Genomic DNA, 26,089 nt, shown 5'->3' with positions numbered 1-26,089 from the left:
TGGAACAATAGCTGTATACTCTGCAATCCCTTAGGTCACTAATGTGCCCAGTTTTGTTGTCAAGGTAACAGCTGAACTATATCTTTCACAAACAGAGGATAAATTTTTTTTGGCTTGAGCAGCGCACTTCCCATTCATTAGAAGAAATGCCCCTACAGGCCCATCTTTATGTCGTCGACGTGGCTCGAGCATTGTATACTTTAAAATGTCTAATATGTTTTCTGTTGTACAGTATTGAGTTGTTTTTAAACATTAAGAATCTTGGTAAATCCTCTTACTCTGTTGAGATGAGTAAAAGGTGTTCAGCTTCGCTGAGGCAAGACTGAAATGATCTATGAGAAATGCCGAGTCATGGTAGACTCATTTGGGAAAAAAAGAGCAAATGTTTATGCGAAAGGTGTATGGTCTTTGGCATTAAATTTTGGAATTAAGGGTAGACCTAAATAATGAGAAGGTTTTCTGGTGATCTATTCCTTTTTCATATCCCCTCACCAAGCCCAGGGCATGTTTAAGAAATTGACAAAGGCAGGAAAGAGAGGGCAAATGTTAGGGCCCCACTGATCCTTCTTTCCTTGTTTGTTTACAAATGGCAGGACAGATTACCTCCCACACAGCGCCGGTTAATCTACAGGCTCAGTGGGCGAGACACTTCTTGAGATTTCAGTATGGAATTCTCTATCTTGGTAATTTCAAGGCAGATGACAAAAGCTCCTGGGCCCATAAATCCCAGTAAGCAGACTAGTGATGTAGGCCTTGATCCCATGTTCCATGGTGGCCGTTTTAAGTGCAGAATACTTTCAAGATTCAAGGAGGATGCTAGGTCTAGTTGTTTTCCAGTAAAAGTATTAGAAAGTATAATTTACAATGCCTGTGTTTAGGGTTTTTTTCCCCTAATATTATAATTTCTATCGTTAGAAGTTGTTCTTTTGGGGTGAGAATAAAAAGATACAAGCTAAGTATCATTAGTTTTATTTGGGGAGGACGTGGTAGTAGCGGAAAACAGAACCAAGGACAGCAACCTCTTGCCTCATCATGGTAACATGGAACTCTGGGAGCTCGGAAAGAAGGAAAGCAACAAATACCTTCACCTTCAACAAGAGCTACTGGCAAATATACCTCTTTTTTAAAATTATTGTTCCTCTATTGATTTAAAACACCTATTTTTATTGTGTTTCCTTGTAACTTACATCTTTATGTCAGTCAATAATCCCTTTTTCCCTAGTTTATTTTTCCTGCCTTTTCCAGAGCCTACTGACCTCAACATGGTGAAAGCTTTTTTTTTTTTTTAAAAGATTTTATTTTTCCTTTTTCTTCCCAAAGTCCCCCGGTACATAGTTGTGTATTTTTAGTTGTGAGGCCTTCTAGATGTGGCATGTGGGATGTTGCCTCAGCATGTTTTGATGAGCGGTGCCATGTCCGCGCACAGGAATCGAACCGGCGAAACTCTGGGCCGCCGAAGTGGAGCACGCGAAGCCAACCACTCAGCCACGGGGCCGGCCCCTGCTGAGAGCTTTTAAAACAAGGCAGAATGAGTTTAAAACCTACCTTTACCCCCTTTCCAGCAGTATCAAATGAACATCTCTTAAGTCTCCATGAGTTGAAATGATAAAAACACATCCTTGTGTTGCTGAAAAGGTTACATTTCTAACACAGTATCTTACACAGAGTAGCTGTTTTATAAATATAGTTTCTTCCATAGCACAACCAAACTTCACCTGCTTTCAGAAATCATATTCTCTCCTGATGGCCTTTATAGCTTTGTAAAAGCTCCCTTCTCACTAGCCAATTTTCTAAACTATGCACACCACAACTCAGTACCAATGTTGTCATAAAATAGCCTGAAGATAGCCTAAGAATAGAGATGCTGTGCAAGAACTTTGGGTACCACTAAATCAAGACGTATTATAAAGCAGTGATTGGATTGCTATTCTCCCATATGGATGATAGCCGAAGTCTTTATTTAGGCCACTGGATACCCATCTTAGTTCTTGGAATAATTGGGGGGGTATTTGCATTACAATCGGCTCAAATCTAATTTGTCAGTTTTATGACATCTGAAACGTGGTCAAAGCTCCCTTTTGGTGCCTTGAGAAAAAGCTGCTTGCCAAGATAACAAAGGACGTGACTCAACTGCTTTCTGACTTGCATTCCTGCTTCATATCAAAGGAAGAGAATTTTCTGTTTAGTGACCTTCTCCTCCCACATATTTTAGGTTTTCTCATCTAAAGGCCCATCTGTGACATCAGTGGTGGAAATTTTCATCTCTGGGTTTGTTTGCTTGATTATTTTTTCCTGTTTGCACAAAGGATTTTAGGTGGCTTTCCAGAAAACACACATGACAGAGATCACTAAAAGGAATGTCAAAATAAATCAGATGTTATTAGCAGTGGAGGAAAATAATTAGAAGCAGGAAATTTCATTTTGTCTTTTACACACGATCTAATACATGCTGATGAATTGCTAGAATGATGGTTACTTATACAGCTCAGCTATATCTTCTTTCTTTCTCTAATTTATTTTGATCAAGCCCGCTATTCACTGTTGTGACAGATGACTAGGAGGACCTCAACCTAAGCCAATGTAAAAAATTACAAATCCTTAGTTTTTTAAGATATCTGCTCACCAAAAGGCTTTACTTTGTGGTTTCTCATGTTTCACATGTGTGTTAACTTCTAGGTGATGGTTAATGGTATCTTTTTCAGCACTGCGATGTTGTCAGGCTCAAATGAAATAATAGATACTAAAAAGCTTTATGAAGTTAAAAATATATCAAAATGTAGTTTTAATGATGCTTCATTTATTCTAAGTAATGTGATGTGGCTAATAATTGTTCCGTTAAGTATTTGTGCAGTTTAGTTTATTTGATTGGAATATGATGTTATCTGAAGCTAATACAATGGATTGGATCTCTATAGGAACACTTAGCATTCCTCCATGGAAAGACATATTATATTCTCAGACGACCCTCCTTGACCCTAGCCAGCTGTCTCACACAAGTATACAACTGACCCTTAGCATTTTGAGAGTCGACATTTATTAAGTGTTTCTTGTGTTCTGCACCTCTCGCAGCACTTTATGTTACAAAGTATCGATGTAGAGTAGACGGGTTTATATGCGTTGTCATATTTTAATGCACACAATAACGTAATGTGGATCACTATTGTCATCCCCACTTCTTAGATGAGGAAACTGAGACTTAGAGAAATAAAGACACTTTTTTTCTTTTTCAGAAAAGGTTTCTGGCAGGTATTTTGCATCAATTGGGACTTTATTTTTGAAACACAAACATTCTCAGTTCTATAAAATATCAACATATGTAATGTCTCCTAAAAGCTTGGTGCTCCCATATGTAAAGAGTTTCCTTCTTGTTTTCTTGTCAAAGTAAATTATCAGTTAAATTCTAAATAGGTTATCCCAAATACTTAATTTTCTCCTGTAAAGCTAGCAAAGGATATGACAAAAATTTTATGTGCCTTCTTTTTCACCACACTGAGAAAAACCAGTCTTATAATTATTTCATATGAATAAGACTTTTAACCTATACCAAATTATGTAGTTAATTTTACAACACCTAGCAAGACATTGCAGAGCTGTTACATTAATCTTGATGTTGAAAGAATGCTAGTTTTAAAACAAAATGTATTCTATGTGCTAAAAGTATTTTTACACTATGAAGATAGGAACAGACAAGGGTGTATTTTCCAGATTCCAGGGAAGTTTTGGTAGTGGATATGAGACCCGAGCTGCCTGTCAAATAGGTTGTGATTTGGACATCTAGGAGGTTATGATTGAACATGTGGATATGTTCATAATCTGTAGTTTCCAAGTGGAATATGCACACCTAAGAAGGATGCTGGAAGAGTGGGGTTTTTTATTATCCTTGTCTTTAAATTTTCAATTTTGTATATATTTTTAATGCATATAACATTTTAAAGTTACACATGTAGATTCTTCAGAATTTGGCAGTAGTATAAATTCATGTATTGGGAGATGCTCAATTTGTTATTATTACTATCATTATTTTGCTAAAAATGAGTCTGGCACATTTTCTTACTGATAAGGATTGAAAACATAACCCTATAATTATCACATCTTAAGGAAAGGGAGGAACACTTACTGCAGGAATTGGCTGTTGGCATGTTGTAGGGCTCATGTTTGTCCTGGTCTATCAGAAAATGACCAAACACAACATCTGTATATGGCATTGACTGAATAGATTGGTCTTACCACAGATTTAAATCACTTGTGTTTCCTACACAACCTTAAAATAACCCAATAATTCGAAATTCTTTTAAAGTAAATACGGTGTATTTTTAGTAGTATATATTCTATATGTATGTGTTCATGTATGTTTATTTGCTTTTCTTTATTCTGTTGGTAAGATATCATAATTTCCCAGATGTCAAGGATAGTATCATCATGACAAGATTTTTGGCAAGTATTCACTATTGTCACTCAATTCATAATTATTTTGATCAACACATATGCCACACACACAGAAATGTAAGTCTGAGACATTTCCTATGTATTGACCACATTGTTCTGCAAGTATATTTACAAGATGATAGAAGAGAGACCAGAATCTCCTAGTATTCTTAAAGTTACGAGCAAAATTTGCCTTATATTTCCTGAATGAAATGACAGGTCAATGTTATTGATGAAATGATTATGGCTTGGCTTTCTTGAAATATAAGCTATTAGTAAAAAAGCAATTAGGAAAATAATAAAGAAACAAAACAGCAATTCCTCTCCCGTTTTTCCTTTCCTCTGTATTGTATCATAAGCAAAAGTAATATAATAATCACTAATTATAGGAAACCTTTCAGACTTTGTAATTGGATCTTTCATTTTTCCACAGCAACCGTGAGCGAAGAATTTATTCACAGACGGACCTAGTTCATTCCATGAACCCTCACCAAATGTCTCTTTATGACAGTCTTAAAACAAAGAGACCCATGTTTGTATTTAGACATACTGGCTAAACTGGTGCTTTTTTTTTTAACAGCAAATATTAGGCTTTCTGTGACCAATTCTTCCATCATCTACTGTCAAAATGACCTATCTTAAGCAGTACGAAGTGGTGGAAGGCACTGAATTCACAGTTCAAAACTTGACTTCTAGTCGTAGTTCCATTATTTCCTTAAACATGACAACATGACTCAGCAAATACTGTAGATTCTGTAAACATCAATGTAACCATTTGTAAAAGCAAAAAAAGGAAAAACATATTTGCGTTTTATATTTCAGAGCAAAGCTATATGTGAAAGAGTTATAAAAATTATAAAACCATTGTAACTCAACATATCTTTATCTATATAAAGGTACTATCAATTAAAAAAGTTTCCAAAAGAAATTAGTTGTTTAGAGAATATGTTTGCATATTAATGTCTGTGAAAAAATACAAAGAAATATAAAAATAAAATATAGAGGAAATACATAATACTATATTCCTGGCATACATTTGTGCATCAAGAAATAAACTTCATGATGTGATTAGAGGGCTGAGCCTAAAGCATTAGAAACCTGATAAAATAAAAATTAGAAAACCAAGAATCAGTAGTACTAGTTGAAAGAGGGAAAGTAAAACAGAAGAAGCAGTGGAATTGATGTGGAAACAATATTTAGTAAAAATTCACTTGTATTTTGCCTTTAAATAATATATGTCAATGTTAAAATTGCATAGCATGGAAGAAACCCCATGTTAAATGCAGTCAATGTAAATTACAAAATTTCTAAAAGTACCTTCTTCCCTGTTTGTATTATTTGAGGATTTTGTTTTTACTCATTTTCATTAAGGAGACAGGGTTCTACTACTCAGCCATAAAAAAAGATGAAATCTTGACATTTTCGACAATGTAAATGGACCTTGAGGATGTTATGCTAAGTGAAATAAATCAGATGGAAAAAGATAATTACCATATAATTTCACTCATATGTGGAAAATAAACGAATGAACACATAGATACAGAGAACAGATTGGTGGTTTCAGATTGGGGAAGGAGGTGGGGAGAGGGTGAAGGGGGTAAAGGGGTACATGTGTATGGTGGCAGATGGCAACTAGACTTTCAGGGGTGAACACAATGCAGTCTATACAGGGTCGAAATATAATAATATCCACCTGAAATTTACATAATGTTATAAATCAATGTTACCTCAATAAAAAAATAACAATAATCATTAAAAAAAGAAAGGAGACAGGCTTCCCATGTGTTTTTATCTTTTATTTTAAAGCTATAATCCTGTAGGATAAAGCTAATCAGTTTCCTGATATGCCTTATCTCCTGTCCTCTTCCCAACAGGTCAGCCAGGTAAGTTTCTCACCAGGGAAATGACATGTATAGTCCCTGAGGATCTGAGAGGGTAAGTCACTTGCTCTTCGCACAACAGTGGTAAAGCCAAAGTTTGGACCTATGCTTTTGTGACAACAGAGCTTCTGATTTTCCTGCTATATATGCTGCCTCTGTAGACAGGTTACTTTAATTTCAGAGAGAAATATCTTAAGAAATGTTATACATACTTATATTCTGCATTAAGGTCCTCATTTGTTTTATTTTTTTACCACTTTATTCTATAGAGGTTATTTAAATACAAGAGCTGATTCTTCCTGTTAAGATGATTTTTATACTAACATTAATTTTCTTTGCAAAGGTGAATTTGCAAATAATTAACAAATACTCATTGAGCGGACTTTTAGATGCAAGGGCTCAATTTTGTTCATGTTAATGTTTTTCTTTTTGTTTAAATATAGAGAATTGATATGAAATATTGGGATGAAAGGTAAGATTTAAGAAGCTTCTCCTCTGCCTTCATAAATTCATTACACTTAGGGTGGGGGCCTGTAAAGGTACAAGGACCAGTAGAATACTAAAAATGTGCATTTTCTTTCCAACACATTTGTTTAATTTTCCCTTCTCCTCACTTATTTTTGCGTATTTATTAATCATTAATTACAGTAAGATCTAACTTACAAATTTAGAATTTCTCAAATCAAGTCGCTGTCAATAACAGATTCCTACCTACAAAATAAGCTTTTTCTGCGACACATTAAATATCAGAGAGTTTGCAATTACTTGTTCATGCCTTTAAGGAAGTTAGGAGCAACCTGCCTGTCATTTTAAATTTGATTTTCAAAGAGCGATGTGCCAGAAATGTGGCATAAACACACGAACAAAGTGTAGCTTCTAGGTGCTACAGTTGGGTAGGCATTCTTCAATTAGGTTTCTGGGGATTGTTTTATTTAATTACAAGGGCAATGTACCAGATAAACTACTCACTGATTGAATTTCTAAACTCAAGTCTGCTGAAAAAAGCCAAATGAGTCATCAATTAAAAACTTCAGGGGCCAGCCTCTTGGCATAGTGGTTAAATTAGTATGCTCTGCTTCAGCAGCCCTGGGTTCACCTGTTCGGATCCTGGGCTCGGACCTACACAACACTCATCAAGCCATGGTGTGGTGGCACCCCACATAGAACTGGAGGGACTTACAACTAGGATATACAACTGTGTACTGGGACTTTGGGGAGGGGAGAAAAAAAAGGAAGATTGGCAACAAATGTTAGCTCAGGGCTAATCTTCCTTTAAAAAACAAAAAGCATATGTAGGGGGATACCATTAAAAAAGCTTCAATGATTCACAGTCCAAGACCTTTATGACGGGTACATACTGGAAGCCATATACTTCTGAATTTTGAACTTTTAAAAACACAGACATCCCTTTCCTACATTGGACCAGGGATAAGCAGACCTTAGTCCTAGTCCTGGCTCTGCTCTACATAGCTCTATCATCCTGGACAAGGTAGCCCTCTAGATGACACTTCAGTTTCCTTATTTGTGAATTGAGAGGACTGACTTAGATTTCTTCGAGCTCCAATCACTCTGGAGTATATTTTTAAATGGGATTAGTAAGTTGTAGCATGTAGATTTAACGCACACACACAAACATAGTGGCGGTAGACTAGAAGAAAGGACATCAGTGAGTATTATTTTATAGTAAGAGCAAATATTGCTTGTGAACCTTTGTTTCAGATGTAGGTGAATATGTATACTCAACCACAGGGTAAAATATAGTTTGAGCTGCCGATCGTGGTCAAAAATTGTGAAAAGAACTTCTCCAGGATCTTAACAGCTTCCCCACTCAGTTAAAATGGTTGGTTTCCAAATGAAAACTTAACAAATAACATCCGTTCCCACTACAGAAGTTTAATTGTCACAGCCTTAAAAATGTCATGCCCCAAAACAATAAACTCTCAAATAAAGTGAACACAAATGAGGACAATTCATGCCCGGAATATATGTGACATAGGGTTTTTTGATGATCTACCCTAAATTTAGTCATGGAAAAGTAGAAATGTGTTTAAGGCACTAAATAGTATTTTGCCCTCTTAGGGTGAGGTGCATTTTTAAGTATTTGCTGCATCCTAAAAGTCAATTGATGGTTAAATTTTAATGTTGGCTTTGCTGCACTCTGTTCCTTTCAAAACAATGAGTCTGATAATTGCCATCTGAGATTGGCATATTAAATCAAGATGATTAATAATTGGTGAGCCTCAATAGATAGTAATTAATGCAGTCTTAAAGTATTGAATTTTATAGGCTATAAAAGAGATTTTAGTACTATTGGTCCTGGAAAACTTGAATTAAGAAGAATTATTTTAACATAGCCATGTGTGTACAGACCATTTGAACCAAGGTCTATATATACTATAATTACTGGAGTCTTATCAAAATATTGCCTCTGGATTCATGGTTATATTCCATGGGATTCTCTTATCAGTAAAACTGATATTTTGCTGTGCCTTGAACTTCCTCTTGAATGGTTCCTAATATATAGTTGCTCTGATTTATTTCTCTCTTTGGAAACATAATATTAATTATGGTATGAAAGTTGTTCAGCTGTGGGATTGTTTTTATAGTCCTCTGCAATTCATAAAGTCTGTGCTTGGGAACCAACCTGGGTGGTAACATGTCAGACACTGAGTAAGATAAATTTTTAAAATTAGGAATAATTGTGAAAGGAAATTGTGAAAATCGCATAATGTTTGATAAATATAAAAGAACAGATGCAGGTAAAATGTGTTTCAATGTTGTATATCATGTTACTAAGAACAGCTTTATTCAAAATTAATCAGTTTAATATGAAGTTAATATCACAGTTTGATACTTATTGAATATTGCTTTATTCATTTGGAATTCACTGTCATTTGGAATTAGATTCAGCTGCTAAGAATAGAGGCCTGAACATGGTAGCTTAAACTCCCAGGTTTTACTTTCACTTATAGAAGTCCAAGGTGGACATCCAGAGCTCACAGAGTGGCTCCACAAGGCACCGAGTGCCCACATCCTTCTGCCTTCCTGCTCTGTTACTTCTGACTTCCAACCAGAAGGTCATGTTGTAGTACAAGATGATTGTTGGGGTGCTAATATCCAAGTTCAAGGCACAAGGAGGGAGGCAGGAGTCAGCTTCTCCCTCTTCAGGCATCTGCAAGGAAGTTCCATACAACACTTCTCAACATTTCTTTAATCAGAGCTAGTCACATCCCTAAAAGTGAGGAAAACTGCATCATGTAGTTTGTCAACTGGGCAGATTACTCAGGATTCCCCTGTAAAGAAAGAAGGTGAGAGGGAATATTAGAACACATACATTTCCTCTTTTGTTCCAGATAATGAGCCAATTTTAGGTTTTTTATTTTTTATTTTTTCAAACAGCAGTCTCATTATCAAATAATGCTGAAGGATTTATTAAATAATCATTTAGGGATGCTGTGCTTTTCACTCAAAACAAGTTAAACAAATTCTGGTAGTATTACAAATTCAGAAATGTTATAGTTATTTAAATAAGCTTTTCAGACCATAAAAGAACTTAAAGATCATCATCTAAATTCTACATTTTCCAAGTGAGGTAACTGGTGCTAGGGTCAGCCGGGTGACCTGCTCGTGGTCTCATAGGTGACAAGAGTAAGAGCCAGGACATCAGGAATCTAGGTTTCTTCAAGTTCATCCTAGTACTTTTCCTACCACATATGATGGTCTTTCTTTACTAAGTGATGCTGTGTTTTGCACTTTGCTTTTTAAAGAAGAACATAAGAATATAGATTTTTAACATCTATGTAAATCAGATCAAATAAGACGGTTTACATAGGGACACCTGGTACGTGGAGGTACACGTAATACCATAGAACTTAACCATTTTATCACATATGTTTAATAAGTAGTTAATGTATATCAACATTATGTTCCAGGCACTGTGCGTTATACAGAGGACAAAATAGACTTTGTCACTACCCACACAGAGTTTACCCTGTGGCCAAGAAGATACACATTAAGCAAATAATTCAAATGTGATGAGTACTTCCACTGAAAAGAACACGGTCCCATGAAAACTAGCTGGAAGAGGTAGGGGTAAATCCAGTGTTCTGAGGGGAGAATCAGCGAAACTATGAGGGCCAAAAGATTACCATTCCTACCCTCCAACCCCTGCTTAACTCCAAGAATTGATACTGATTTCTAAAAAGAGAACTAGAGGCATAAGAGGACTTTTTTTTCCAGAAAAATACATTGAATGAATCCCTCTCAGCTATACCCTGGCATCCAACTTAGAAACTTTTCCTTCTCCATTTTTTCCCTTTCTCCTATGCAGGCATTTGTGCATCACAACCTGCTCTGTAGCCTAAGAAGCTTCCAGCCTCTGTGGGCAAAAGGTTAACTTTGGCCTTTCCCATTGTCCATGACAATTCGACCTTCAGTTAACCTCTTAGCTCTGTTTCCTTGGAAACAGATAAAGATGTATGAATGATATTACTCAGTCACATTGCTTATGTTAGCGGCGACCCCTGAGATACAGAGGATCACCAGCTGGCAAACACCACAGTAATAAATATTGCAGACAAGATCCACTAGTGGATGTGAAAATTGATGGGCAAATGTTTGAGGAGAAACCAGTTTCCGTAGTCTAAGTTATCCTCCCCAGGATACTTGACAACAAAGGCAAAGCAAGTAATTCAGTAGTGGAGAAACTTGGCAGACCCCAGCTGAATCAAGTGATCAAGATAAACATCTCCAGTAATAAGACACTTGGACACGAAGAAACACTTGATATAATGCACTGAGAAGGACATATCTCTTTTGTAGTATTCTTGCCAAAAATGCATAACCTCACTCCAACCATGAAAAATCATTGTACAAACCACAAATTGTGGGGCATTCTATAAAATAAAAGACCAGTATTCTTCAAAAGTGTCAAGGTTATGAAAGAAAAGGCAAGACTGAAGAATTGTTACAGGCAAAAAGAGACTAAGAAAATGGAATAACTAAGGGCAATGAAAAAAAATGGTGAAATTTAAGTAAGGCTTTCTATTTAGAGAATAATATTGTACTGGTGATAATTTTCTGTGCTTGATAATTATATTATGTCTATATGTAAGTGTTAATATTATGGGAAGTGGGATGAGGGGCATAAGGGAATTTTTTGTACTAATTTTGCTCCTTTTCTGTATGTCTAACATTAGTTCAAAATAAGTTTTTAAAAATAAGTGCAAGTTGCAGAGAGAGGAGGAGAGAACAAATGGTGTAAGTATAGTGCTGTCATATACATATACATTAGGTTGTAACAGTAACCTTTAGAATAAGTTAAATATAAGGAATACTTAAATAGAAGAGGAAAAATAATCCCCAATTGATAGAGCCCATCTGAGCTGGGAGAACTCTAAATGCCTGATGGAGTCATCTTACCTTGGGCCACGCTTAATGCAGTGACTCATGTAGGTGGGCATGCCTCTTTCATACAGAGTTGTTACAACCCATACTGGCTCACGTGAGACATGTGGCCTTTAAGTGGCGTGACTCCTTGCTCAATGTGGACCTCATCTCCTAGGACTTGTTTGGATGTGCACTGCTGCATTGATTGCTGTAAAAATTGCTGGAAAGACTCCTGTAGAAGGAGAATGCCTGCCACTACTACTCAGCTAGCAAGTTCTGGTTCGTGTCATCTATCCTTGGGTAAAATGCTACCAAGTGCTCTGTGGACTTCTCGTTATTTCCTTAACTTTCTCCATGTGTTTTTTTTTTTTTAATTTTTTGTATTGTGGTCTAAATAGTTTATAACATTCTGAAATTTCAGTTGTACATTAATATTTGTGAAACACCATATGAATGTGCCCCTGCACTCCTTGTCCCCACCCTCCCCCACCCCTTCCCCTGGTAACCACTAAATTGTTCTTTGTCTGTAAGTTTGTTTACATTCCATGTATGAGTGAAATCATATGGTGTTTGTCTTTCTTTGTCTGGTTTATTTCACTTAACATGATGCCCTCAAGGTCCATCCATGTTGTTGCAAATGGGATGATTTTGTCTTTTTTTATGGCTGAGTAGTATTCCATTGTGTATATATATATATATATACACCAGTTGTTGGGCACTTGGGTTGCTTCCGCATCTTGGCTATTGTGAATAAGGCTGCGGTGAACATAGGGGTGCATAAGTCTGTTTGTATTGTTGATTTCAAGGTCTTTGGATAAATAACCAGTAGTGGGATAGCTGGGGCAAATGGTAATTCTATTTTTAGTTTTTGAGAAATCCCCATACTGTTTTCCAAAGTGACTGCACCAGTTTGCATTCCCACCAGTAGTGGATGAGGCTTCCCTCTTCTCCACAATGTCTCCAATATTTATTATTATTTTTTTTTTGGTGAGTATAGCCGTTCTAACGGGTGTAAGATGTTATCTAAGTGTGGTCTTGATTTGCATCTCCCTGATGATTAGTGATATTGAGCATCTTTTCAGGTACCTATTGGCCATCTGTATATCTTCTTTGGGAAAATATCTGTTCATATCGTCTGCCCAGTTTTTGATTGGGTTGTTTATTTTTTTGTAGTTCAGTTGTGTGAGCTCTTTATATACTATGGAGATTAACCCCTTATTGGGTATATGATTTGCAAATATTTTCTTCCAATTGGTGGGTTTTTTTTCATTTTGATCTTGGTTTCCTTTGCCTTCCAGAAGCTCTTTAGTCTGATTAAGTCCCACTTGTTTATTTTTTCTTTTGTTTCCCTTGTCTGAGTGAACATCCTATTTGTAAAGACCCATTAAGGCTGATGTCAAAGAGTGTATCGCCTAAATTTTCTTCCAGAAGTTTTATGGTTTACAGTCTTACCTTCAAGTCTTTGATCCACTTTGAGTCTATTTTTGTGTATGGAGAAAGATAATGATCTACTTTCATCCTTTTGCATGTGGCTGTCCACTTTTCCCAGCACCATTTATTTCCTTTCTCCATTGTATGTTCTTGGCTCCTTTGTCAAAAATTAGTTGTCTGTATATATGTGGTTTTACTTCTGGGCTTTCAATTCTGTTCCATTGATCTGTGTGCCTATTTTTGCAGCAGTACTGTGCTGTTTTGATTACTATAGCTTTATAATATGTTTTGAAGTCAGGGATTGCCATGCCACCAGCTTTGTTCTTGTTTCTTAGGATCACTTTGGCTATTTGGAGTCTTTTGTTGCCCCATGTGAATTTTAATATTCTTTGTTCTGTTTCTGTGAAGAATGTCATTGGGATTCTAATTGGGATTGCATTGAATCTGTAGATTGCTTTAGGTAGTATGGCCATTTTAACTATGTTTATTCTTCCAATCCATGTACATGGAATATCTTTCCATTTCTTTATGTCATTATTGATCTCTTTCAGTAATGTCTTATAGTTTTCTTTGTATAGGTCTTTTACTCCTTGTTTAAATTTATTCCTAGATATTTTATTCTTTTTGTTGCTATTGTAAATGGGGTTGTATTCTTGAGTTGTTGTTCTGTTACTTTGTTATTAGAGTATAGAAATGCCACTGATTTTTGTAAGCTGACTTTGTACTCTGCAACTTTGTTGTAGTTGTTGATTATTTCTTGTAGTTTTCCAGTGGATTCTTTAGGGTTTTCTATATATAAAATCGTGTCATCTGCAAAGAGCAAGAGTTTCACTTCTTCAGTGCCTATTTGGATTCATTTTATTTCTTTTTCTTGCCTGATTGCTTTGGCCAAAACCTCTAATGCTATGCTGAATAAGAGTGGTAAGAGTGGGCACACTTGTCTTGTTCCTGTTCTCAGCGGGATGGCTTTCAGTTTTTCCCCATTGAGTATGATGTAGGCAGTGGGTTTGTCATATATGGCCTTTATCATGTTGAGGTATTTTCCTTCTATGCCTATTTTATTGAGAGTTTTTATCATGAACGGATGTTGGATCTTGCCAAATGCTTTCTCTGCATCTGTTGAGATGATCATGTGGTTTTTATTCCTTATTTTGTTAAAGTGGTGTATCACATTGACTGATTTGCAGATATTTCACCATCCCTGTGTCCCTGGTATGAATCCCACTTGGTCATGGTATATGATCTTTTTAATGTATTGCTGTATTCGGTTTGCTAATATTTTGTTGAGGATTTTTGCATCTATGTTCATCCGTGATATTGGCCTGAAATTTTCCTTCTTTGTGTTGTTCTTGTCTGATTTGGGGATCAGAGTGATGTTGGCCTCATAGAATGTGTTAGGAATACTTCCATCGTCCTCAATTTTTTGGAATAGTTTGAGAAGAATAGGTACTAAATTGCCTTTGAATATTTGGTAGAATTCTCCCGAGAAGCCGTAAGGTCCTGGGCTTTTAAAAATTTTTTATTTATTTATTTTATTTGAGTTAATTATAGTTTACATCATTGTGAGATTTCAGTTGTGCATTATTTCTTGTCTGTCACAACATAAGTGCTCCCCTTCACCTCCGGTGCCCACCCCCACCCCACTTTCCTTGGTAACCACTGAACTGTTTCCTTTGTCCATGTGTTTGTTTATATTCCACATATGAGTGAAGTCATCTCTTTCTGGTGTTTGTCTTTCTCGGTCTGGCTTATTTCGCTTAGCATAATTCTCTCCAGGTCCATCCATGTTTTTGCAAATGGGTTGAATTTGTCTTTTCTTCTGGCTGAGTAGTATTCCATTGTATGTATATATCACATCTTCCTTATCCAATCATCATTTAGTGGGCACTTGGATTATTTCCATGTCTTGGCTATTGTGAATAGTGCTGCAATGAACATAGGGGTACATATGTTACTTTAGATTGTTGATTTCAAGTTGTTTGGGTAGATACCCAGTAGTGGGATAGCTGGGTCATATGGTAGTTCTATTTTTAGTTTTTTGAGGAATCTCCATCCTGTTTTCCATAGTGGCTGCACCAGTTTGCATTCCCACCAGCAGTGTATGAGGGTTTCCTTTTCTGCACACCCTCTCCAACATTTGTTATTTTTAGTCTTAGTGATTATAGCCATTTTAACAGGCATAAGGTGGTATCTTAGTGTAATTTTGGTTTTCATTTCCCTTAGTGATGTTGAAAATCTTTTTGTGTGTTTATTGGCCATCTGTATATCTTCTTTGGAAAAATGTCTGTTCATATCTTCTGCCCAATTTTTGATTGGGCTGTTTGGTTTTTTTTTTTTTCTTTCTTTTTGTTTGTTTGCTTTTTCTCCCCAAATCCCCCTAGTACATAGTTATATATTTTAGTTGTAGGTCCTTCTTGTTGTGGCATGTGGGATGCTGCCTCAACATGGCCTGATGAGCAGTGCCATGTCTCCACCCAGGATCCAAGCCAGCAAAACTCTGGGCTGCTGAAGCAGAGCATGCAAACTTAACCACTCAGCGATGGGGCCAGCCCCTGGGTTGTCTGTTTTTCTGTTGTTCAGTTGTGTGAGCTCCTTAAATATTATGGAGATTAACCCCTTATTGGATATACGATTTGCAAATATTTTCTCCCAATTGGTGGGTTGGCTTTCTGTTTTGATCCTAGTTGCAGAAGCTCTTTAGTCTGACGAAGTCTCACTTGTAAATTTTTTCTTAGGTTTCCCTTGTCTGAGAAGACATGGTATTTTAAAAGATCCTTTTAAGTTTGATGTCAAAGAGTGTACTACCTATATTATCTTCCAAGAGTTTTATGGTTTCAGGACTTATCTTCAAGTCTTTGATCCATTTTGAGTTTATTTTTGTGTATGGCATGAGATAATGGTCTACTTTCATTCTTTTGCATGTGGCTGTCCAGTTTTCCCAACACCATTTATTGACGAGACTGTCTTTTCTCCCTTGTGTGTTCTTGGCACCTTTGTCAAAGATTAGCTGTCCGTAGATGTGTGGTTTTATTTCTGGGCTTTAAGTTCTGTTCCATTGATCTGTGTGTCTGGTTTTTTTTTACCACTACCATGCTGTTTTGATCACTGTGGCTTTGTAGTACATTTAGAAGTCAGGGATTGTGATGCCTCCAACTTTGTTCTTTTTTCTTAGTGTTGCTTTAGGAATTTGAAGTCTTTGATTGGCCCGTATGAATTTTAGGATTCTTTGTTCTATATCCATGAAGAATGTCATTGGAATTCTGATTGGGATTGGATTGAATCTGTAGATTGCTTTGGGTAGTATGGACATTTTAACTGTGTTTATTCTTCCAATCCATGTGCATGGAATCTCTTTCCATCTCTTTATGTCATTATCTATTTCTTTCAATAATGTCCTATAGTTTCATTCTACAAGCCCTTCACCTCCTTGGTTAAATTTATTCTTAGGTACTTTATTCTTTTTGTTGCTATTGTAAATGGAATCATATTCTTGAGTTCTCTTTCTGTAAGTTTGTTATTAGAGTACAGAATTGCAACTGATTTTTGTAAGTTGATTTTGTACCCTGAAACTTTACTGTGGTTGTGAGTTATTTCTAGTCATTTTCCAATGGATTCTTTAGGGTTTTCTATAGATAAGATCATGTCATCTGCAAACAGCGAGAGTTTCACTTCTTCCCTCCCTATTTGGATTCCTTTTATTCCTTTCTCTTGCCTAATTGCTCTGGCCCAAACCTCCAGTACTATCTTGAATAAGAGTGGTGATAGCCTGGGCATCCTTGTCTTGTTCCTGTTCTCAGAGGGATGGTGTTCAGTTTTTCCCCATTCAGTTTGATGTTGACTGTGGGTTTGTCATATATGGCCTGTATTATGTTGAAGTAATTTCCTTCTATCCTCATTTTCTTAAGATTTTTTATCATAAATCGCTGTTGGATCTTGTCAAAAGCTTTCTCTGGATCTATTGAGATGATCATGTGGTTTTTATTCCTTATTTTGTTAATGTTGTGTATCACATTGATTGATTTGCGGATGTTGAGCTATCCCTGTGTCCCTAGTACAAATCCCACTTGATCATCATGGATGATCTTTTTGATGTATTGCTTTTTTTGGGTTGCCAATATTTTGTGGAGGATTTTTGCATCTATGTTCATCAGCAATATTGGCCTGAAGTTTTCCTTTTTTGTGTTGTCCTTATCAGGCTTTGGTATCAGACTGCTGTTGGCCTCGTAGAATGCATTAGGAAGTGTTCCATCTTCCCTTATTTTTTGGAATAGCTTGAGAAGGGTAGATATTAAATCCTCTCTGAAAGTTTGGTAGAATTCTTCACAGAAGCCATCTGGTCCTGGGCCTTTAATCTTTGGGATGCTTTTGATTTCTATTTCAATCTCTTGTGATTGGTCTGTTCATATTCTCTATTTCTTCTTGATTCAGTTTTGGGAGGTTGTAAGAGTCTAAGAATTTATACATTTCCTCTAGGTTGTCCAGTTTATTGGCATATAGTTTTTCATAATATCTCTTATAATCTTTTGTATTTCTGTGGTATCCATTGTAATTTCTCCTCTTTCATTTCTAATTTTATTTATTTGAACTTTCCCTCTTTTTTCCTTTGTAAGTCTGGCTAGGGGTTTGTCAATTTTGTTTATCCTGTCAAAGAACCAGCTCCTTGTTTCACTGATCCTTTTTACAGTCTTTTTTGTTTCAATTTCACTTATTTCTGCTCTAATTTTTATTATTTCCATCCTTCTGCTGAGTTTGGGCTTTGTTCTTCTTTTTCTAATTCTGTTAGGTGTAGTTTGAGATTGTTTATTTGAGCTTTTTCTTGTTTGTTAACGTGGGCCTCTATTGATATAAATTTCCCTCTTAGGACCTCTTTTGCTGCATCCTATAACAGTTGGTATGGTGTGTTTTCATTCTTGTTTGTCTCTAAATATTTTTTGATTTTTTCACTTTATTCGACAACCCATTGGTTGTTCAGTAGCATGTTGTCTAGTCTCCACATTTTTGTTCCTTTTCCAGCTTTTTTATTGTAGTTGATTTTTAGTTTCACGGCATTATGGTCAGAAAAGATAGTAGATATGATTTCCATCTTCTTAAATTTTTTGAGGTTTGCCTTATTTCACAATATATAGTCTGTCCTTGAGAATGTTGCATGTGTGCTTGAGAAGAATGTATATTCTGCTGTTTCTGGATGGAATGCTCTATATATGTCTATTAATTCATCTGGTCTAGTTTTTCACTTAAGTCCACTATCTCCTTGTTAACTTTTTGTCTAGATGATCTATCCATTGATGTAAGTCAGGTGTTGAAGTCCCCAACTATTACTGTGTTATCATTGATATCTCCTTTTAGGTTTGTTAATAGTTGCTTTATGTACTTTGGTGCTCCTGTGTTGTGTGCATACATGTTTATAAGTGTTATGTCTTCTTGGTGGAGAGTCCCTTTTATCATTATATACTTCCCCTATAGAGGGTCTCTCTTTATCAGTTTTATCTTGAAGTCTACTTTATCTGATATAAGTATGGCAACACCTGCTTTCTTTTCTTTGCCATTAGCTTGGATTATTGTCTTTCATTCCTTCACTCTGAGCCTATGTTTGTCTCTAGAGTTGAGATATGTTTCCTGGAGGCAGCATATGGTTGGGTCTTGTTCTTTAATCCACCCTGCCAGTCTACGTCTTTTGATTGGAGAATTCAATCCATTTACATTTATGGTGATTATTAATAATATGAGGGCTTAATACTGCCATCTTATCGCACATTTCCTGGTTCTTCTGCATTTCCTTTGTTTCTCATCCCATGTATTTTGGACTACCAATTTGATTAGGTAGTTTTCTCTGTTGGTTTTCTTTGTTTTCTCCTCATTTATTGTAAATGTCTCTGTTCTAATTATTTCCTTAATGGTTACCTTTAGATTTATAAAAAGAATCTCATAGTTGAGATGGTCCATTTTCTGATAGTCTCTTATTTCTTTAGACTATACTGATTCCATCCTTTTCTCTTCCCCTTCTAAGTTATTTTTGTTGTATCTTTTTCCATCTTGAGTTGTGAGATTGTGGTTAAAAAGATGAGGTCATTTGTGTTTTGGGGTTTTCCTTTTCTTTATCCTTGATGTTATAGTTAAGTGTTTACTAACCTGATCTGATAGAGAGCTGCCATTTTCTGATTATTGCCTACCTATTCATCTATTTGCTCAGGGCTTTGTAGCCCCTTTCCTATTTTTTTTTTTCCAAGTATGAGCGCCTTCATGAGGATTTCTTGTAGGGAGATTCTTGTGGCAATGAGCTTAGCTTTTGATTATCTGGCAAAGTTTTTATTTCTCCATCATATCTCAAGGTGATTTTCACTGGATAGAGTATTCTTGGCCGAAAGTATTTGTCTTTCAGGATTCTGAATATATCACTCCACTCTCTCCTAGCCTGTAAGGTTTCTGCTGAGAAATCTGCTGAAAGCCTGATAGGGGTTCCTTTGTAAGTTATTTTCTTCTGCCTTTCTGCCCTTAGTATATTTTCTTTGTCCCTCACTCTTGCCAGCTTCACTGCTATATGCTTTGGAGTGAGTCTTTTTACATTGACAAAGTTAGGAGATCTGGAGGCTTCTTTCATGTAGATTTCCAGCTCCCTCCCCAGTTTTGGGAAGTTCTCAGCTATAATTTCTTTGAACAAGCTTTCTGCTCCATTCTCCTTTTCTTCCCCCTTTGGAATATCTATAATCCTTATGTTGCATTTCCTGATTGAGTCAGATATTTCTCTGAGGGCTTCTTCATTTCTTTTTAGTCTTAGTTCTCTCTTCTCCTCCCTCTGAAGCATTTCTATAGTACTATAACTGGCTTATTCTCTCCATATTGTCAGCTCTGTTGTTTAGGGAATTCAGATTTTTCTTTATTTCATCCCTTGTGGTTTTCATCCCCAACAATTCTGATTGGTTCTTCTTTATGGCTTCAATCTCCTTTGTGAAGAAGCTTCTGAATTCATTAATTTGTCTTTCTGTGTTTTCTTATAACTTGAGTTTTTTTATGATAGCTGTTTTGAATTCTTTGTTGTTTAGGTTATGGATTTCTGTTCCTTCAGGGTTGGTTTCTGGGTTCTTGTCACTTTCCTTCTGGTCTGGAGCTTTAATATACCTACTCATACTGCTTGATGGCATAGATTTTTGCTTCCTCATGCTGTTCTTATCAGGTCACAGCTGCCACATACTGCCACAGGATGAGGATCAGGCCCTGTGTATTGTGGGCCCAGTGTGAGCAAGAGCTCCCCAGCTCCACCCGCTGACTGCTTTTCTCTCTGAGTGACTAATCAATGGCAGATCTGGAGCACTGGCTAGAGGGAGGGGAACTCTCCTTCCCTAGCACTTCCCGCAGCCCCTGCTTGTCTCTCTGTATGGAGTTCTGGGCAGTTGCAGGGCTGTGCACTTTCCCTTTCTCTGTCACTGTTGCCATACTCTCTCTGCTGTGCTCTGGACGGTTCTGGGGCTGGAGTACAGAGTAGGGGTGGGGCCCCTCTCTCACCTGCTCACTTTCCCCTCCATGGCTGCCACATTCTCCACACCAAGCTCTGGGCAATTCTGGGGCTGGATTACTGGGCAAGGGCTGGGGCGCCTCTCTCAGGTGCGTACTTTCCCTTCCGCAACTGCCACACTCTCCACCCCGTGCTCTGGACGACTCTGGAGCTGTGCACTTTCCCCGCCACCACTGCCAAGCTCTCTGCACCATGCTCCAGGCCAACCTGGGGCTGGAGTGCCTGTGCCCTTTTCCTCCCCACCACTACCACGCTCACTGCACCATGCTCTGGACAATTCTGGGGCTAGAGTACTGGGTGGGGACAGGGTGCCCTGCTCACTTCGCACCACTGCAGCCCGTCTGTCTCCACCGAGCTCCTGCAGATCAGCCTCCACTTCCTCTGGAGGATCCAGCCCCACCCCCACCTTCAGTGTATGGCTGCGTGAGTCTCCCAAACAGCTTTTGTGATGTTTATTTGTCCTCTGTTGGTATATGAATGTCCTTTTGGTTGTATCTTAGAGGGGAGAGTCCAAGGGAAGAGCTCACTCCACCATGATACTGATATCACTCTTCTCTCTACGTGTTTTGATGCGTTAACGCCTTGGTTCATTTTATTCCCTCTGCCTCATTAATAATAGTGACAACAATATTATAGGCATTTATTGAGGTCTTACTATTTCAGGTGCAGTTCTAAAGAGTTTATATTCATTGACACATTTAATTCCCCAACATCCTTTTCATACTAATTTTACAGAGGAGTAAACTGAGACACCCAATTAAGTAACTGGACCAAGGTGACATAGCTTCTAAGTGTTGGAATCAGGGTTAAGAAGAAGGTATCCTGGCTTGTACAGTCAGTCGAGCCTTTAGAAAGCTACATTCAACCATGTTCCTCTGTAGAGGTCCAACTTGTATTTCCTACAAGCTTAAACACATTTCTACTTCCTTGTTTCCAAAGTACTTTTTAAATACTTCCCGTTCAAGTAATTATATCATCCTTTGTACTATGGTAATTTGTGTACAAATCTTTCTTAAGGACTATTAACCTTTGAGAGTAGGAATTTTCCTGGTTAATGTCAAATAGTTTTTTATATGCTGGGGACTCCAAAATGACTATTTCCAATCTGGGCTTATGTTTTGAGTTCCAGAACAAGATGGCTAGCTACTTATTGGATATGTAAACCTTATATCTCCCAGGCACATTAAGCACATTGTGCTCAAAACTAGACCCATACATTTTTTCTCTCGTTCAGGCTTCATCCTCCTAGTTTTCCTACCGTAAGAAATTATGGGAGCATTGTCTTGACCAAGTCAGATGCCTGAAAGTAATCTTTGATTCTCTTCTCGCTTCTGGAGTCCCACATTCAACCATAAATTCTCATTTTTCATTCTCTCTCAAATATGACTACACCTCTACACTTCACTATGCTACTGTGCACTCCCAATCATGTCAGTTTCATTCACTTGCTAGGTGATCTCTCTGCTGTAAATTCATCCTTTGCACTGTGGTAAACCTGAGCTTTATAAAATACAAATTTGATCATTTTCCTGCTTAAATCAATTTACAGTTATTGCATCTACCTTCTTCTCCAACCCCCTTTCTTTCCACTTAATTTGCTCAAGGACATGATTCCTTAAAAACTAGTGGAAATAATCAGTCAATATTTCCCAGATGAATTGGTGTCAATGTCCAGGGTCTACAGCTCGGCACAGGTATTCCTTATAGAGAGTATTATATAGGAGTACCAAAACTAAGGACAATGGGATGATGACAACTGAAAACAGTGACTCACCTTTGGATTTACTGACAGCCTACAATACCCCTCAGGAGACAGAGAACTGAAAACTGAGCCATCCCCTCAGGGAGTTCACAATGTAAACAGCAATTAGATAGTGTAAAAAGCAATTAGCATATTGATAAGGAGATCTGATCGGTGGTTACCAGGGAAAAGGGGGGGTGGGGGGAGGGTACGGAGGGGGAAGTGGTGTACCCACAACATGACTAACAAAAATGTACAACTGAAATCTCACAAGGTTGTAATCTATCATAACATTAATAAAAAAAAAAAAAAAAAAAAAGCAATTAGAGCCAAATTAGCAAGTAAATTCCTAAAAACCCTGGCCAGTGCTAAATCAAAGAGGTCTCCAGATGAAATTGTGGTCTAAGCCTAGGTTTCTTAACTCAGTAGGGTTGACATTTTGGGCCATGTAATTCTTTGCTGTGGGAGGCGTTCCTGTAGCATGTTCAGCAGCCTCCCTAGACTCTTTCCACTAGATGTCCATAGCAAACACTCTGCTCTCTTATTGAATTAGGAGTAAATCATAAAATTATACTTCTTTTTGTGGAGATAATGCAAATATAAATTTGGTGGATGTTTGCCTAAAGGTGCAATGTTTATTCAAAGTTGAAGAAAAGCATAAATGAGTCTCTGGACGGTGTTGGCTGTTCTGCCACATGGTACATGATGAATAGCATCTGGTGTCTTTTATATTGACAGTAAAGTAATTGTCATGAAATTGTTTTCTTATTTCAGCATTTATTCTGTTCAAACTGAATGATTAAAGTATTTTCGTAATTTTGTTTGCATTCAGTATTCTTCAGTTCTCTTGCGTTCTGAAAGTTAGTGTTCTCTTTAACATTGCAGTTGAGAGAATCCTCAGCTTATTTGAAGCACCAAAATCATACTTTAATTCTGAAAAGTCCCAACAAACTCTTACTGACTTTTAAAATAACCCATTGATGAAGGCTACTTACTTCTTGTTCGTAGTTTTCAGTATCTCTTTAGGCAATAGGATCATGTGGTTTGAAAGAAGAGTAGAGAATGTTATCGAGTACTCTAGTGCTTAAAAGAACTTGTGGAATGTATTAAAGAAAAAATTAATGAAAATGTTATCCTTTAAATGCCAAGGCTGTTTTTAAAAGGGACAGCATTACTTGAGAACATGTGGGAAAAAATCCATCTTGAAGTGGGTTAGTATTATGGCAGTTGTCATGACTATATTTAGAAATGGATTTCATCCCTTGAAGAATTTGATTCTTGTGTATGGATGTTGCTAAATACTCTTCCAGAGTGGGAAAAAGAATCATCATGCGTGGTCAGAGAAGAGAATAAAAATTCATGGCAGTGCTCTTATTTGTCAGTGGACAGCATTTTAAAAAGCCATAGAGCAAGAGATACAACCTAATCCTGAAGAATAGAAAAGATGTTATGTCATGTGTTATGAACTTCATTGAAACAGCAAGTCTCAGAGTTCCTAAATTTATGTCAGTATATGTTCAGCATTCCAGCTGATAAATATAATGTTAAACATATTTTCTCATTAATGAATATTCAGTGGACAAAAGAATGAAATAAGTTGGATGGCATCACTATGGAAGATATCTTACAATGTAAATGGAACTTTGACTCTAGCTGCAAGGAATTTTATAAGCAAGTTCTGCAGAACAAGGAGCTGTTAATGAAAGCCAAATCATCAAGGGAACATTTAGGAAAGACGTATTCAACTTAGATACTGATTATTTATTTCAGAAAAACAATGAATAAAGTTTTGGAATAAGTCTGTTCTGTGCATGTTTTATTTATCTCAAAATGTGCATAGGCAATTAGAAATAATTCAAATTTAACTGAATGTTTGATTTTTTAATTTGCCAACTCTGGCAACCCTACCTAAGGGGAAGTTGGGTGGGGGATAATTGCCCTGTTGAGAACCACCAGTTTAGGCCAAGATCAAATAATGATTTTAATCTCTTGATTATTAATATTTATATTTCTTATAATAATATTCTTATATGTTCCAGATTTTACTGAGGATAAAAAACTACAAATATTTTATTTTGAAATGTATTAAAATGTAATTTTAAAATAAAGTTTAATTTTCAAATATTTTAGAATATCAAAATCATTTTGTTTTATTGTAACCAATTGGTGTATTGAAGATTGATGGTCCTGTCAGGTTAAAGAATGGGCTTCAGTTTGTTGCATCTACGTGTTCATGATCCTGTTTTTAAAGGCTGAGAATAATAATAGGGGAGATATAAGAGCGGTTTATTTAAAATGAATGTTAAAAATTGAGTTTAGTCCATGATGGAAGTTTTGGCCTACTGATTTTGCAGATATATTTTCAACAGAGATTATAAGCAAAATCATTATAGCTATTTTCTACACTAGGAAGTAATATGAAATGAATTCTACATTTACAGACTACATTATTTTTCTTTTAAATCATGTCTTCTGAGGTCAAATAATTATTTTTCAGATGATTCAGAGGAAATGCCTTAATTACTTAGTAAAACTGCCCTAAAATTAGCTGGTTCTGTTCATAACCTAGTTTCCACACAGTAAGTCAAAAGTAATTTCCTCATATTAAACGAGAATCTTGGTTGCAAGCAAGACAAACAAACGCTGGCTCACTTAAGCCAAAGGGAGATTTATTGGAAGGTGCTGGGTTCTCACAGAGTCATGGAAAGGATTTGGGAAGCTGGATGAGGTTGGGGAAATGAGCAGGCCAAAGGGAGGACTAGAGGCTGTTTGGCAGACTCATCTGGCCAGCCTGCTCGGTGATTCTGCCACAGCTGGACCCTACCATAGCTGCACAAAGGCTCCAGCACAAAGGAATTCTAACCAGACCTTCCTGCATTTGGTTTCACCCATTCCAGGGTCAAAGTAAAGGGCAAGTGAATCCATTTGGATAAGCTTAGGAGATGTGGCCTCACCACACTAATGAGCAAAAGGAAAGATAGATTTCCTTAGATTTCCACAGTAAGAAGCAGGGCTCAAGTCCCATCACCACTACACACAATGGGAAGTCCCTGTTCACCCCAAATAAGAAGGAAGATTGGATGTTGGATAGAAAATATATATATGTATGTGTATATAGAGAGAGACGTATGCATATATACATACACACGTACACATACACACATCTATAAGTTGCTTTGGGTTAAAAAGTGAAGCAAATTAATACCTGATTATGTAAGATTGGTCAGGTATGTGCAATCAGACGTAGAATAACAGAATGGTTAAAATGGATATGCTTTATAGACTGAAGCCAAGGAAAGCGTTTTACCTCAAGTAGTTAACTTTCAAGTAGTGTCGTCTTACATTTGAATTTAAGTGCCATCTAATGACAGTGGATAGCTCTTCCCCACCAAGGTAATAGATAATTTATGGTGCTTTTCTAATATGTGAAGTTGTAATTGTTTAGTTTAGAGAATTCTCCAGTGATTTAGACCCACCTATGCTGTTCTCTAATTGGATAAGTGAACTATGAAGAGATAAGATGAGTGCAAGAGTAATGGACTAAAAGGTAGATTATGTTAAAAAGAAGCAGTTAAAATTGAGAGCATGGCATTTTGTCTTATCATTGAATTACCAGATCTAACACAGTATCTGACACTAAATGGTTACTCATACACCTTATTGGTGCTCCAAGAAATAAAAGGAGAAAAAAATAAAATAGTCACTATTTCTAGA

The 26,089-nt window shown here is 36.8% G+C and overlaps 1 protein-coding gene across 2 annotated transcripts in view; it reads left to right on the top strand.

Moving 5' to 3' along the window:
- Window positions 1-26,089, top strand: part of SCN9A (sodium voltage-gated channel alpha subunit 9) — a 175,295-nt gene that overhangs the window by 27,052 nt on the left and 122,154 nt on the right. Inside the window, exon 2 of one of the 2 annotated variants that reach the window (XM_070581525.1) lies at window positions 6,300-6,360. The exons of the other annotated variant lie outside the window; for it this stretch is intronic. The gene's annotated coding sequence lies outside the window, so the exon portion shown is untranslated. The remainder of the gene's footprint in view (window positions 1-6,299; window positions 6,361-26,089) is intronic. 2 annotated transcript variants of the gene reach the window in all.

Source organism: Equus przewalskii, chromosome 17, assembly GCF_037783145.1.
Source record: "Equus przewalskii isolate Varuska chromosome 17, EquPr2, whole genome shotgun sequence".
NCBI classification, from domain to species: Eukaryota; Metazoa; Chordata; class Mammalia; order Perissodactyla; family Equidae; genus Equus; species Equus przewalskii.
This window is presented reverse-complemented; position numbering and strand designations above follow the sequence as displayed.